Below are 14,778 nucleotides of genomic sequence, written 5' to 3'. Positions count from 1 at the left end.
AGCAAAGGGGTCAAAATTTTGTTAGTCTTTTAGAAGAACTAGCTCTTAGTTTAAGGCAGTTCTAGAGTATTTTTGCTTCGCTATTTATTTATTTATCTATTTATTTATTTATTTATTTATATTCCTCTGGATATTTATTTATACACGCAAACAAATAGCAATAGATGGAATAGCTCCAAAGAAAGCATGCTAAAAACTCACATGAAGAATAAGTTTATAAAAGAGAAGGACATGAACATGACAAGTTGCATACTTCTATATTTCCATCTTCTTACTGATTCCTTGCTTCCTCTATATACTCCTCTATATGCTCTTCATCCTACTCAACCCTTCATATCACTAATTTGTGCCTATGCAGGAGCTATCTCCCTGCCTGAAATGTTTTACTTCACCCAATAAGATATATCGAACTATCATGAGACATCTATTAAATTTTCATTGTGAGCATTTAAAGTTCAGGAATCAGTTCACATTTCAATCAAGGCTTCTTTGTTATTATGTGGATCATGTCTAGACATAGGAAAATGATAGGAAAAAATGTTAATATTGCAGATAAAACTTGAAAGTATGCAATACATACATGTTGTTTCCTGGAGAGCCAATTGTTATACATTTACTAGCACATCATTGCTTCTACCTTCTACTATAGTTAGTTCCCTTCACGATTCAGCTCAAATGATCCTTTAATAGCAAGTCTTTTGTGTTTGGCAAAAAATTATTTTTAACATTTTAAAAAAATTCTAAATTCCTCTCTTTCTCCATCCCCTGAGAAGGCAATGTATCAATATACATAAAAATAATACAAATATAATTCCATATTAGTCATGTTATTTTTTAAAAAGCAAGAAAAATAAAGAAAATGGGAAATTTACATTTTAATCTGAATTAGGAGTTTATCAATTCTTTCTCTAGAGGTAAATAAGCATTTTTGGAACTGTCTTGGATCCTGTATTGGTCAGAGTAGTACTTATACAGATTATCATTATTATAATATTGTTGTTAGTGTGTACAATGATCTAGTTCTGCTTACTTTACTCTCCAATTCAGATAGGTCTTTCCAGAGTGTTTTTTAAATATGGTATTTGCTTAACAATTATATTTATTATAATTATATGTTATTTAAAAAAACAAAATAGGATTCCATCACAACTAAATAACACTTGTTTTGTCATTGCCCCCCAAAAAGGAAATCCTTCTCAATTTCCAAATGTTTGCCAACACAAAAAGAGATACTATGTAATTTTATTTCCTTTTTCTTCTAAGACTGTCATATAGTTATTCTATATTAATCCTACATATGTACCTGTCTCCTTCCTTAGGATGGAAGTTTCTTGAAGGTAAACATTATTTTCATGTTTTCTTTTGTATTTCCAGTATCTGACTTAACCAAGGCGAGACAATTGATAAATATCTAAAAATTCAAACTAGAATTACATGGGGAAATCTAAGCTTTCCTAATAAATATAGGAAGCAAACTTTTAGAAATACTACCAGAAGCAGCAGGACAAAGAAATTAAAAGATACACTTGGGCAAAAGTTGAACAAAACCATTGCTATATGCAGATGACATCAGTCTATATTATTACTTTTCCTTTTTCCCTAGTTCCTTGTTAGTATAATGTACAACAGACCTAATGGATAAGCAAAATAGTCTATCATTCTGCTATTACAACTACTTTCTGTTAAGTCTTAAAACATTTGAGACTTTATATGAAGACTATAATATGGGAACAAATTATTTCAGTGGGGAAAAAACTAGACATGAAATTGCAAAATATGGGCTTGAATTAAAAGTTTGGCTCTTATTAGTCATTAAACATAAAACTTTAAAAAACAACTTCCTAGGATTCTATAAGAGTCAAAACAAGACAAACAAATTTTATACCATGAACACCAGACTTGAACATCAAATTAATAAAACAAAAGCAACCTCTGAAAACTGAAGAAACTTTTAACTTTCTTTTGCTGTTTCTATGTTCAGCTGTCTTCTCTTTGCTAATGGCTGAAGCTCCAATACCCAATTAAACAAACCATCTCTTCTTCGCCAAGCAATTCTAGTCTCTGTTTCTAAAACTATATGAAATAACCTTCCAAAATAAAGGGAGATTTTTTAATAGGAAAAGTTTTGGTATCTAACATCAGGTATATCTGTCTAGGTCACAAGTTCCTAATCTAAAGTCCCTGAAGTAATTTTTAAAAATATTTTCATATTTTAACAATAGATTTATTTTTTAATCCTACATATTTTATGAAGTGAAAAACATTATTCTGAAGAATCCATAAGTTTCATGAGATTGTCAAAAGGTTCTATGACACAAAAGAGATTAATAAAGTAGGGTAAGGATGTGAAAATTCAAGATAATTTCAAAAGAAATAATTTTCAAAGAAATATTTAGGAAGCCCTTTGCAAACTCCACAGCTGATTTACACATTAAGAACTATGGCTCACAATTCCTATAACCATTCCTGATAGTGAAGGGAATTGGATTACTTTTTCTCATTGATTTATTTAGTAAATGTATTTATTTAAAAAGGATCAATAATCTCTCTATGCCAAACTGAAAGGAAAAAAACCTCATAATATGTATAGTCTGTAAAAACTAATTCCTACATTGGCCATGTCTAAAATGCATCTCTCTCATCTCTTCTAAGTGTCAAAGAAAGAAACATGTAAGGGGGCTTTCTTTCATTACTGCAAATTATTTATATGACACAGCAACTAAATTTTCTTTTAATGTTTGATATAATTTACTTGTAAATCATTCTACTCTTGGTGTTTTTTCTTGGGGAGTTAATTTACAGATTGTTAAATTTCTTTTTCTGATGTTGGGATATTTACATTGTATATTTATTGGTTCATCTGAGTTGTTAATATTTTTGTAAATATTCATTCAATTCTTCCAAGCTATCAGTTATACTAGCAAAGCCTGAAAAAAAATAAGTTTGACAACAATGATAACTAGAATTCCTGGAAGAAGCAGAGGAAAAAAAAGACTATAAAGGAAATATGAGTACCAGAAGAAAGATTTAGGAAAAAAAAAGATGAAAGCTCCAGGGGATAAGACTTGGAAAGAGAGTTAATATAGTGGTTCAAGAAATACAAAACATTAACCAAATATAGGACTGCTTGAAAATTAGAATAGAGATGGTAAAAGCAAAATAAAAATAGGAATAAATGTACAGAACCTGGTATCAAAAAAAAAACTGAATTCAAAAAGAGATTTGAGAGTAAAATTAAATAATAAATGAGGTATTGAGATCAAGAGAGACATAAATATATTTCAAGAAATCAGGAAATAAAATTACCTAGACATAAAGAGAGAAAAGTACAAAATGAAAATAAAAAGAATCTATTGGTCACCTCCTGAAACTCTAAAAGAAAAATGCTCCCAGTTATTCTATAAAAATAAAGGATTTCTAGGTTAAAAAAAAATACTGCAACCAGTTAATAGAGTTCATCCGTTTTGAGAATAGTTAGGATTCCACAAGATTTTATAGACAAGAGCAGAAAACCTAAAATATTCAAAAGAGGAAAAAAATATACAGGCTTACAACCAAGAATAACATGTTAAAAACTTAATAGAATTCTACAGAGGGAGAAAAATGAATTTTTAATGACTTTCAAGTACTCAGGATGAGCAGAAATTTTGAATCTATTCATAGGAGGCAACATAAACCTAAAAAAGGTAAATATGAGTAATTGGAAATAAGTCATCTGGTTTCTTTCAAATTTTATTTATTTAAGGCAATGGGGTTAAGTGACTTGTCCAAGGCCACACAGGCAATTAGTGTCTGAAGCCAGATTTGAAATCAGATCCTCCTGAGTCCAGGGCAGGTTCTCTTACCCACTGTGCCACCTAGTTGCCCCTAATAATCCTATTAGATTCTAATAAAGGGAAATGATATAAGCATTTCCCTCAGAATTCTCAATCTATTAAGGATGATGGAAAGGGTTAACTGAAAGAGGGCCTGGTAGTAGTTTGATGGCTTTGATGATCTAAAGAAAAGAAAGGGAAGGGGGTAAAGCTATTGGGCCGATAAGGGAACATACTCTCTCATATATTCAGGGCATGATAAAGCAAAAGATTATGAATACATGAGAACTTCATTTTTATCTGAATTATTCAAAGGAAGGTAGAATGTAGAGTAAGAGAGAGTAATGTTTGTTTGATGCAGGAATGCACTGAACACAACTAAAACAGTAGAGAATGTGGATGGAGAGGTGAATTCTTGAAGGTATCAGCAATAAGTAAAACAAATCCAAACCTTGAAGGGATAGGGTTTTGTTTTGTTTTCTTTTAAATATGTGTTTTTGTTGAGAAACAGGATGCATTCATTTTGGCCATGTTAAGCATAAAGTTCCTATAGGACATCAAGATGGAAATGTTCAGAATGAGAAAGAATTGTATGATTCTATTCAGAGTGAAATAAGTAGAATAAAGAGAAAAATTTAATAATTTTAATACGGTGAAAATAAACTCTGAAAAACTTAAGAACTGATCAGTTAATGTAAGAACTAATCAAGACCTTAAAAACATGAAATTTTCCCTCCTGGCAAAGAGGAGATGATTGTATGTGAATAATGTGGCTTACCTGATCAGTCAGAACATCTTGCTTTCTTTCTTTTTTTTGATCTATATGTTGCAAGGGGAGGCATTTGATTTTTTTTATATGGAGAGTAAGATGGAAGATAGGAAGGAGATATAGAGAATAGTACTACAGATGCCAAAATAAAAGAAGAAAAGGGAAAGTATCAATGAAATAGCTTACAGAAGAATGCTCAAGAGAGGACACAGATGAACAGGGCAGTGTGAATACTTCTGTAAGAAATTTTTAATATTTTACACATATAAATGAATATTTGCATAGGTAAGTATATATAAACATGCATATGTAACAAATGAAATAACAGTCTCATAATTTCATATTCAAACCTTGTCTACATATATCAAAGTGTTAATGTTTCTTATATGTAAACATTAGTAAGAAATGAAATGAAATGTTAGGGAAGCATGGCAGAACCATCTACATTCAAGACAAGTCAACAAATATTAAAAGCAGATTATATGCCAGAAGAAGTAGGACTGAATGATATTTGAAAGACGAGGAAGATTTGTATATAAGAATGAGAAATTCATTTCAAACAAGGAAACAGGAGGCTGGAATTGGAAATAATCACAGGTATGAATGTGGTACAATTGATGACAGAGAGGAACATGAATTAGTTATGTTTTTTAGGTAATAATGGGAATACATTGAATACACAAGAGGGATCAGATAATCATTAAAGGCTTTATGTGTCTCTCTTAAGAGTACAGAATTTATCCTACTCTTCCTCCTCTTCCCCTCAAGCCACTCAGCAGCAAACTTGAACTCTTAGTCAAACTAGGCCTCACTACTGACTAACGCCCAGGGCACCATGGTTTTGCCAGCTCCTGCACCTCTGCTGAGGCCGGTCACCCACCTGCTCTTTGACATGGATGGCCTCCTTCTGTGCCCTCCTTCTGAATGACTCTATATGGTGATATTTCAGGAAATCTGTTGACTGCTTTGGGAAGAAATATACATGGGATATGAAAGCCATGGTTATGGGTAAAAAAGCACTGGATGCAGCAAAGATTATTATAGAAGTCTTAGATCCTCCAACAACCAAAGAAGAACTAATGGAAAAAAAGCAAAAGGAAGCAAGAAGTGTTTCCTTCAGTTGCAATTATGCCAGGTGTTGAGAAGCTGATCAACCATCTACATAGACACAACATACCTTTTGCAATCACTACTAGCTCTTCTGTATTGTCTTTTGAATTGAAAACAATAAGACACAAAGAATTCTTGAGTTTGTTTCTTCATATTGTTCTGGATGATGACCCTGAGGTGAAGAATGGCAAACCACATCCTGATTTGTTTCTAACTTGTGCAAAGAGATGTTCCCCTTCTCCTCCAGCAGAAAAGTGTATTGTGTTTGAAGATGATCCAAATAGAGTTGAAGGAGTGATTGCAGCTGGGATGCAGGTGGTTATGGTTCCAGATGAACAATTAAACCCAGAGCTTACAAGAAAGGCAACCTTGATGCTGAAATCACTAGGGGACTTTAAGCCAAAATTGTTTGGTTTGCCATCACATGATTAACAGATATTCTAATGTTGGTCACTTTTGGTTCATTCCTTTCCTATTTGTTATCTTGGATGTTTTTTCAATTTAATGAAAAGTTGTAAAGAAAATCAACATATAAGAATTTATCCTGTTCTAAGCAGCTAGAAGAGACAGCAATTGGAAACCTTTCAAAAAAAAATTGTAACAGTAAGAAGTAAAACCTGAGAAAGTGACTGGAAGAATCTTGATATTTATGGACAAAAACGAATAAAGGTGGCAGCGGGATGCTTCAAGAAGACAGGAAGAGGGAATAAAAAATTCTGTTCTAGAAACAAAAAAAGATAATTAAAGGCCTGCTGGCAAAGTGGACAGAATACTGAATTTGGGGTTAAAGTGATTAGTTTTGGATTCTGTTGTTTATTACCAGTGTGATCTTGGATAATTAAAAAGTAATTTCCAAGTGTTTCCTAATCTGAATAAAGAAAGGAAAGCTTTAGAGATCAATGCTGCCAAACATGTATAGAAATAAGAGCCACTAATGCATAAAGAGCCCGATGTTATCTTTATTTTACTGTCTTTTTATTCATTTGTTAAGTATTTTCCAATTACATTTTAATCTGGCTCAAAATCACTAAAAAAAGTTGTGTTTGCTATTTCTGCTTCTAGCACTAAATCTATCTACCCATGGCTTATATCTAAAAGTCTTTACTAAAATGAAAATGGTCAACACAAGAATATCTTTACCATTCAGTAATGGAAGGGAAGAAAAACAAAAATTAAAACAAACAACATTCATATTTGATTTTCAAATGAATGATGTATTGCTCTACCTTCATTTTATGCCCAAATGACTAACTTTCCTAATTAAGTTTTATTGGTATGTATTCCCCTCCCACTTGGAATCCACAAACCATTTCAGAGAGAGGGAAGCAGTCTAGAGGAACATTGAATGGTAAGAGATAAAATGCACAAATTTACAAGTTTTAGCAGGCAATTCACAATAGGTAAGTCAAGGTCAACATTCTCCATATTCTATCAGTACTACCTGCTCTACAGTAGGCAGCAACATCCCCCTCCCCCACACATACTCCCAATTCTGTGTGTGTGATCTTCCCATTTTTCTTTGCTGGTTCCTTTGTCTATTTTGCTTTGTATTTCTTAACTAAAAGAAGGCACTTGTCCTCCCAAATATACATAAATAACCCTGTGAGGGTTTTTACAAGGAATATTCTACTCATGTGTTTTGGTGCCCATATTAAGCATTGAGATGATGTTTCATTTACATTCATCTTATTTTGCTTCTATGTTGCATCACATTATGTGATAAATCTAAGAGCTCCAAGTCTTACAAAAAAACAAACAAACTAAATAAGTAATTTAAAGTTCTCTTTTTACCCATTAGGTTTTTTATTCTCATGGCTGGGGGCATGGGTGAGGAACTCTGGCCCGTGAGCCTTCATTGGGTTTGGCACTGCCATGGTAAGAGTAGGCAGGGCTCAAAATTCAATAAATCTAGGGGTAAATTAATTAAATGTTTGACCAAATATAGCCCATGAATGATGGTGATAAATATCCAAATAACCCGTGGCAGAATAAAAGGTTCCCCACCCCTAGCACTGGGTAAGAAAAGAAAAAATATGATAAGAAATGTAAAGAAAGACAAATGCAAAAACAAATTTCTCTGGAAAACCAATAATGCTTTGGAAACAAGCCCACTGACATACCCCTTTTCACAATTCAGTTATAAATCCAGTATGTTAAAGAATACCTTCTTATCCCTTGCAGATAAAAAGTGACAGCAAATATCTAGTCCTTCATTTTAATGAGAATAAAAAGTCTAATGGATAAAAAGAGAACTTTAAATTACTGTGATAATTTATTTAGTTTGTTTTTATTTTTAAGACTTGGAGCTCTTAGATTTATCACATAATGTGATGCAACATAGAAGCAAAATAAGATGAATGTAAATGAAACATCATCTCAAGGCTTAATATGGGCACCAAAACACATGAGTAGAATTTTCCTTGTAAAACCCTCACAGAGTTAATATTCCTAGTGAAGTCCTCTCGGGTTAAGAAATATTAAGGAAAACAAAGCATTACTCTTAGGTTATTCTTAGAAAAAAGACCATGCATTCCAAAATGAAACATATAACGCCACCCGTTTTCTCAATAAGAATATTTTTACTAACTGGGAGGATACTAGACTGTTCCTAGAAAGACCTTGTGTTTGTTCTGAGAGAAGTTCATAACTTTATGATAAACCTATTTTTACTAGACTTGGACATTACTTCATTAAGATAGTTATAATCCTGAAGATTATTCTTACCGCCTGGATGGTGAGGCAATAATTTATGAAAATTTTTCATTCTTTTCTGTTTTGGGGATGGATTTTCACGAGTAGAATGTAACAATGAAGACTAACCAATGAGTCGACAGAGAAATAGTAGGGGGGAAGAGGAGGGGACTGAGTTAGGCCACATAATCTTGTTTGTCAATTCAGGGCAGCTCCTTACTCTTCACTACCTTTGTGAGACCTGGAGTGTGTCATTCTCTCGAGAAAGGTAAATAATATTTTTTTCTTTTTGCTAAGAGGAGTCTCTCAATATAATATTTTTTAAATTTCACAATTTTCCCTCTAATTTAGCTTCCCTTCACCTACCCCCCCCCCAGGAGACAGTCTGATAGTCTTGACTTGTTTCCATGCTATACATTGATCAAAACTGAATGTGTTGAGAGAGAAATCATAACCTTAAGGAAAAAATAAAATATGAGATAGCGAAATTACATAATAAAGATATTTTTTAATTGAAAGAAATAGCCTTTGTTTAAACTCCATCATTCTTTCTTATACAGATGGCATATTCCATCACAGAAATGAACAAGTCCATTAAGACTGACAATCAACCCCAAGCTTCTGCTCATCTCATTCAGCATCATATTTCATGCGATCCTTCCAGGCTTCTCTGAATTCCCATCCCTTCTGATTTCTAATAGAACAATTGCATTCCATAACATACCTATACCACAATTTATTTAGCCATTCCCCAATTGATGGACATTCCCTCAAATTCCAGTTCTTTGCTACCACAAATAGAGTTGCTAAGAATATTTTTATACAAGTGATCATTTTACCCTTTTTTCATGATCTCTTCAGGATATAGACCCAGTAGTGGTATTGCTAGATCAAAGGGTATGCACATTTTTATTGCCATTTGAGCATAATTCCAAATTGCTCACCAGAAAGACTGGATGAGTTCACAGCTCTACCAACAATGTATTAGTGTCCCAGATTTCCCACATCCCTTTAAACATTAATCATTGTCCTTTCTGGTCATATTGGCCAGTCAGAGAGGTGTGAGGTGGTACCTCAGAGATGTTTTAATTTGCACTTCCCTAATCAGAAAATATTTAGAGCAATATTTCATATGGCTACGGTTCACTTTAATTTCCCCATTCTTTTTTTCAGAGAAGAATTTTCTTCATTTACCTTTTCCAATTAGCCAATTCTATTTTTTTGAAGGAGTTTTCCATTTTTCCCCAATTGAGATTTTGAGAAAATTATTTTCTTTTTGCATTTATCCAGTTGTATTTTCCAAAGATTTGTTTTCTTGTTGCAAGGTGCTAATTTTTTCTTAAGTTTCCTTTCCTAATTTTTAAATTGATTTTTAAACTCCTTCCTGATTTCTTACAGGAAGTCTTTCCAAGGTGGAGACCAATTCATAATTCTCCTCAGAAGTTCTAGATCTCTCTGGGCTAGGATCTTTACTTCAAGGTAATTTTCAATGGACTCCCACCCCCTTTCCATTGGCCTTTCTTCATTTTCCTAAGATCTTGTGTTGCGGGTGTGGCTGGCTCACAGATCTTTGGTGTTGAAAATCCTAGAGGCTTTGCTCACTGGGTTTAGTAACTCAACATGGGTCAGCCAGAAGGGGGTGTTTTCTCTGGAGTCCTTGTGACTTTGGTTTGAGGCCCTCTCCTTAGGCCTGGAGGGGGTGTGGGGTGCAGCTGGATACAGTTATCCTTGAACAATATGGTCTGTGCCCTGGATCATGATAGTTAGTCTCCCTATTCTACTGAGGGAGCTCAGCAGCCCACACATGAGCCTTTGGGTGGGTGGGAGGAGTGGGAGGGTGCTGTTACTGTGTTTATTCTGGAAAGAGGGCTCTGCTGAAAGTATGGATTCTGCTGTCCTCAAGACTAGCCAAACTGAGAGGACTGATGTCCAACCCCACTCTGCAACTCAACCTCCAGCATCCCGGGTCTCCCAAACCACCTCCCCCACAGCCAAAACTTAGGTTGGTCCTCAGGTTTCACACTGCCACCCCTGGCCTGGTTCTCTGTTCTCTGCCCCTGGCTCACCCATGCTCCCCTGAGACAGATCTTGTCAGTAGATTTTTCTTCTCCTAGCTTCTTTTTCTGCTTTTTTTGATCGAATTTCTGTTAAGAGGTTTGTTTCATATTATTTCTGAGGGAAAGCCAGGAAACCGTAGCACAATGCCTGGCTTCTCTCTGCCACCTTGGTTGGAAGTCTCAATATTTTTTTAAAGTGGATTTTTAACCCCCACACACATAATAATCATTGACATGTTTACTTTTGTGTTAGTATAACACAATAAAGGTATTTGGCCAAATAGGAAAACCAAACTTGATTTAAGGGTTAAACTGTCAAATATGAGAGTTTGAAAAATAGCCAGAGATCACCTTTCCATTCAAAAGTCATGTTGATCTTTCTGTATTTCAAAGGAAAGATCTTTTAGAAAGATTTGGCACAAAAATATGCATGTGAATAGAGGCACATTGAAAAGTCTTAGCTTTCAGGTATAATGGTTCTCAGTGAGAAAGCACTATGCTAGAAGTCCTGACTCTCTATGGTATGTTTTCTACAAAGCAGAGAACAATGTAGGGTCCTCCATTATAGCCTCTGTCCAGATTCTCTTTATCTGATGCTTCATTAACATTTGTTCAATTGGCAAAAAAACCCTACTGTACCTAAGAATTTTACCCCTTAACTACTGGGCCAAATCTTATTCAGATGGCATTGAAACACAGCAGAACAGGACTTAATTTACATGGGGGGGTGCAGAGGAAAGTCAAGGTAATTATGGAAGGCAGCACAAAGTAAAGATAATAATTGGGCAGTTTACTTCAAGAAATATTCATGAAAATCTGTTTCTGCAAATTGCAGGTATTTGATAAGCCAATCTTTTCAGAGTGACTCCGAAAAAAATTTTCTTGGAAGGGTTTTATTATGTTAATAATATAAACACCTTCAAGTATCATTACATCTTAGGGGTGATCCCTTTTTTACTCTTTCATCATACATTTTGATTCCTCTTTCTATATGGTTTAACACCATGTTTCAATTAACAATGCAATTCTTATTCCAAACTAAGATCATTCTAAACAATATCCTAAGGCAAGAACAAGTAAAAGGATGCATCTAAAAAAAAAAAGGTAAAGTACATCTCTTCAAAATCCTCAAAAAGTAGAAAACTACAAATATCCAGAACAAATGAAATCTTTGTCTTAGATTATGTGGGTCCCTCAATTACTGCTGTGAAGGGGTACTTAAAATAGGATAAGAATGAAATACAAAAATCGTATTCAAAATCAAGAATATGCAATGTGAATTTAACATCTAAATTATTCCTTTTTTTTCCCAACACAGAAATTACAATGTATCAAAAAACTTGTATGAAGCGATATTTGAATCTCATCTTACTGCTCAATGTGTTCAAAATGCAGCTTGACAAAATCCATCTGCTGATATATGTAAATGGTCATATGCTATAAACTTTATTTCAACAGTCATGCTCTCTTCCTGGTGAAAAAGCCCACTGTTCAACTGGAGACTAAGTTATTAAGAAATTGTTTGTCATCTCAGATTGGATTGATCATTTGTTTCCCTGAATTCTTTTTCCCATCATTTACTCATTATATGCCTACTCCTGATGGGAAAAGACATTTATTAGCTCCTGCATTCATTGCACTGGCAAAAAGAAACATTCTGCAGCATTTCCTGGGGGTTCACTCATTTATCTGTTGAATAAGAGACTGAAGTTTTCTAAGGAGCAGAAAAATTAAAATATCATTCAGGATGACAGCAGTGAAAATTAAAGTCTATTTGTGAAGACTTGAGCTTTACTTCTGATGTGCCATTTAGGGAAAGGATACAATATTACTTCTGGAACCGATCTTCCTAATGTATAACTTAAATTGCTGGCTACTAGACAGATAAATATTCCAAATGAATGATACAAGGTGTGCTTGCAAGCATCTGTGATGAAAAGCTAGTAGCTATTTCAAATGAAAGACAAACCAAAGAAAGCATTTTGAAGATTCATTTCTATAAACAAGCAGAGAGGGACTACTATCTGTCTACTTGTTAAATCTAAGAAATTGTACCTCACAGAATTTATTTCAATGATACTCATATGCACTATAAAATAAATTCACATAATACCCTGGAATTTCAGTTTATCAATTTGGAAAATTTCTCTAATTGTGGAGACAAATAAAGAGTGAAGCCTTATTTATTGTTTACTGATGTCAATCTAACTCAGTGGAAGAAAGGAGGCAATACAACTGGTAAATTCATCAAAAGTTTCCTTAAAATGTGAAACTAGTAGGTGCAAGTTTAGTAACATGGCAAACTGCCTTTCCCCAACTCTGTGTAACTTTTTTCCCCATACACAATAAAAGTCAAGAAACTACTATATAGTAAATTTTTAAAAATTCCAGGAGATGGATGAGATGGGACATATTTACAATCCTAGCTACCAGAAATTTGAGCCTAGAGGATCTTTTCAGCTCAAGTGGACTATGATGGTTGGCCATCTACATTAAGTTCAGCATTAAACTGTCAAGACCCAGGACACAGGGGGTCATTAGTTTTTCTAGAGAGGGACAAACCTGCTTGGGACCAAGAATGAAGCAGGTCCAAGTTCATGTGTCAATTAGCAGTGAGATCAGATCTGAGTCTAGAAGGTAAGAAAGATAGGAAAAATAGGAGAAAAGGAGAGGAAAAAAAGAAAGGAAAAGAGGAAGATGAAAGGGAAAGAAATAAGGAAGGGTGTCTGAATACTCTATGGCCCCATGTGGGTATCATGTACCTTGGTGATTTTCCAAGCTTCCACATATTCTCCCTTATATCCTTGCTAAAACTAATCAAACCAAAAATCACCATTATATAGTTTCTGTAATGGGTTTATAATGGATCAGTCTATACACAGGACACTTCTCTGCTTTGGACATTTCACTGTTTGTCCTCAGTGTCTAGGATGTCTCACATTACTGACCTCCCTCGATTCCTTTAAATCCCAAATAAAATGACATATTTTACCAGAAGCCTTCCTTCAATACTTCTTAATTCTAGTGCTTACCATTGGGTTTTTTTTCTTTTTAGTTTTTTTGCAAGGCAGTGGAGTTAAGTGACTTGCCCAAGGTCACACAAGCAGGTAATTATATGGCTGAATTTGAACTCGGGTCCTCTTGACTCTACAGCACCACCTAGCTGCCCTCCTACCATTGTTAATTATTTCCTACTTACCTTGGGTAGCTTGCTTTGGGTTTATTTACCTGTACTCTATTTCTTCCATTAGCTGGTGAGCTCCCTGAAGACAGGGACTTGTCTGTAGGCTCGTTTTGTCTCTCTCCCACTCTGTTAGCAGCCAGAACTCACAAGGTGTTAAATAAACCCTCAGATTGTTTCCCCCAGGCCTGTAGGACTTCATCAAGTCCTGAGGGGCAGGGGGTGGGGGTGGGGGCCTTCCCTACTTCAGAGCATGGACTATTTCATGTCTCCCTTTGTCTCTCTAGCAGTTAGAACAATGGCTGCACACAGCCTAACACATTTTTCACAATATAGAACCTGGTTCTTTTACCTTCCCCCTTTCTCACAGCCTATCTACAACGGAGAATAAACATTTATGAATGAATATACAGGAATACAGCTAGAAATGCTGGTTGGAAAAGTTCAGAGGAGAAATCAAAACAAAATGGGTGAGGCTGCCATCAAGATGCAGGTGTTCCTCAAATAGAACACATAGTACATCAGAGATGACAGGATATTGTGAATCACAAAGAGCTGGGTCTGATTCCTGCCTCTAACCCTTATTAGATGCATCACCCTGACCAAGTTACAACCTCAATTGAGTCTGAGAACTTGTCTGTAAAACGGGGACAATAATTCCACCAACTCTCATAAAGAGAAAAATGAGACATTTCATGCCAAGTGCTTTGTAAACTTTAAAATGTTTATATACTTATAATCAATTATTACTAATAAAACCCTGGGGGCTCTAAAGAGTAAAGAGTGGAGAGCTAAGATCTCTAGGGCAGGCAAATGCAATCTTTCCTATTTTTGAAAAAAAAGTATTAGAAGAATAAAGAATAGTTTTCCCTAGTGAGAATGGAGGGATGAAAAGGGAAGGAAAGTATAGGTTTCAGAAAAAGATGAGAAAAAAAATAATAAAAGATCCTATCCTGTTTTGACAGAAGCACCATTTAAGAAAGAAAGAATATTAAAAAAGGAAAAGTCAAGTATTGATGATGAAATTTATCCATCATTTTGTCAGCTCATTTTAGACAAATGAAGCAATGCAAGGTATGTTATTACAGAACACTGTACAAATGAATAGCTTAATGGAATATTGCTATTAAACAACAATATAATTTATAGATTTCA

General features: G+C 34.5%; 1 protein-coding gene and 1 pseudogene across 1 annotated transcript in view; one reads left to right on the top strand and one right to left on the bottom strand.

The window, feature by feature from the left end:
* CHCHD3 (coiled-coil-helix-coiled-coil-helix domain containing 3) overlaps positions 1-14,778 on the bottom strand; it is a 352,444-nt gene that overhangs the window by 83,904 nt on the left and 253,762 nt on the right. The window lies entirely within an intron of this gene.
* Positions 5,420-6,126, top strand: LOC141493556 (pseudouridine-5'-phosphatase pseudogene; annotated as a pseudogene).

The sequence above is a fragment of the Macrotis lagotis genome, chromosome 7, assembly GCF_037893015.1.
Source record: "Macrotis lagotis isolate mMagLag1 chromosome 7, bilby.v1.9.chrom.fasta, whole genome shotgun sequence".
Taxonomy (NCBI): domain Eukaryota; kingdom Metazoa; phylum Chordata; class Mammalia; order Peramelemorphia; family Peramelidae; genus Macrotis; species Macrotis lagotis.
The sequence above is the reverse complement of the archived record's forward strand: the minus strand, read 5'-3'. Positions and strand labels throughout refer to the sequence as shown.